This window comes from Sorghum bicolor, chromosome 10, assembly GCF_000003195.3.
Source record: "Sorghum bicolor cultivar BTx623 chromosome 10, Sorghum_bicolor_NCBIv3, whole genome shotgun sequence".
In the NCBI taxonomy this organism is placed as follows: Eukaryota; Viridiplantae; Streptophyta; class Magnoliopsida; order Poales; family Poaceae; genus Sorghum; species Sorghum bicolor.
This window is the reverse complement of record NC_012879.2, coordinates 50,390,994-50,393,284: the sequence shown is the minus strand read 5'-3', so window position 1 is coordinate 50,393,284 and position 2,291 is coordinate 50,390,994.

The following is a 2,291-nucleotide window of genomic DNA, read 5'->3' as shown; positions in this document are numbered from 1 at the left end:
AGAGGCGAGAGCACAGATGCTGCATGCGTTGATGGCCCACCGCCCACGGCACAGCCAGCCCACAATCATGTTTCTTTTGTTTCGTAGGATAGCTAGCTGGTGTTGTTATATCAGTTTTTTATTTTCATTTCTTGTTTCATTCATTTTTCTTTGTTCATTTATTATTTTATTTTCAGGAGTATTATTCTTCTATTTAATTAATTTATATTTTTCATTCCCTTCATTTATTTTTATTTTTAATTCTTATTTTTTTCTTTTCCCTTTCTTTCTTTTTCCTTTCCGTGCTTCATGCGCGCGGTGTGGATAGCATATTCGTTACTGATAGTTTTTTTATTCTTTTTCTTTTTCTTTTCTTTTTTTCTTTTTCATTTTTTCTTTACGTGCTTTCTTTATGTTTTGCATTATTTTTTATTATTCTTTTTATTATTTATGTTTTTTATGTTTCTTTTTTCTTTCCTTTCCTTTTCACATTATTTTTATTTGTTTCCTTTAATTTATGTTTTAATTTAGTTTATTTTTTTGTTTTATGTGTTTTTTAATATTCTAGTTTGTTTGTTTGTTTTTTAAATAGTATTATTTTTTTTTCTTTATTCTATTTATTCTTTATTTTTATTTTCTATGTTTTTGTTACTAATTCTTTTTAATTTTTTCTCTATTCATCTTTTGTTCTATATATTTTATCCTTTGTTAATCATTTTTTTATCCATGTAGTATATATGTGATGTTTATGTACTATAAGTGTGATGTTTTATAATGTTTTTTTATGAAGTTCACTAATTGTACGTGAAATTCTATGATGATATTTAGTGATGTTCACGAAATATATATGTTATATTCTATAACGTATTTAGTGATGTTCACTTGATATATATGTGATGTTCTATAATATATTTTAGTATGTTTGAAAAGTATCCATGTGATGTTCATGTAGTATACATGTAATGTTCTATGATATTTTTTCTGATGTTCACTTAGTATATGTGTGATGTTCTATGATGTATTTAATGATATTCACATAATATATATGATGTTCTATAACGTATTTAGTGATGTTCTATGGTGCATTTAGTGATGTTTACTTAGCACACATGTGGTGTTCTATGACATATTTAGTGATGTTCATATGATATATATGCGATGTTCTATAATCTTTTTAGTGATGTTCTATAGTATATTTAGTGATACATAGTGTACATGTGATATTTTATAGTCTATTTTTAGAATACTTTATAAAAATATCCATGTGATATTCTTTTTATTTTTTCTCTATTACATTTTTATTTTATTCTTATGCTTTACTTTAGATTTTTTTATTATGTTATGTATTTATTTATTTATCTATTTATTTATTTTTATGTTTATTATAATATCAATATCATGCAACTAAAACTAGAATATTATTCTTCTAAACTAGGAACAATTTTCTTGTGAAGGCAGACCATTGCTCTCTAAACCTGAAACATCGTATCTGCTTAATAAAAGAAAATGTTCTATCTTTACAAAATAAATGTTCGTTAATAAAATTCTACCTAAATATATTTATATGGGGTCTTGTTTCGAAGAATATGGTTCAATCAGAATTCAACTTAGATACTCGGTTTAGAAGTTATACATTTTTTTAGTTTGTAAAAAAGAATAACGTCACTGCATGTAAGTGGGGTGCAACAATCAGATGGAAAAGATTCCCTGCCAGTTCCTCCAACGCGCTGCCCCCTTTTTCACACGCCAACTGGCAGGGCTGTTTGAGCGGGAACCAACTAGACCGGAAGCCATCGGACGGAGGAAAGTTGAGTTGGGGGCGCGGGAAAATTTGCCGGACCGTGGTTATGGTCCGAACGGCCGCACCGCAACACTCCCCGGGTGTGATGTCCCATGTCGCTGGAGTTGAACTGACAACACGACGGGAGGCGCATGATCACACAGGAGATGGAGGCAGGCACGTGGCACTGTGCCACACGCCGATATGAAACCTCGTTTTTTATTTTTTTTTACAAGAGATATGAAACCTAGTTGACTAGGGTCTTGTTTAGTTCCAAAATTTTTTAGAAAATCGACAATGTAGCACTTTCGTTTGTATTTGATAAATATTGTCCAATCATAGACTAACTAAATTTAAAAGATTCGTCTCATCAATTCCGGCTAAACTGTGCAATTAGTTTTTATTTTTGTCTATATTTAATACTCCATGCTTGCGTTTAAAGATTCGATGTCACGGGGAATCTGAAAAATCTTGCCTGACTTGTTGTATACTGGCCTAGGGGCTTGTTTACTTCCCAAAAAATTCTGCAAAA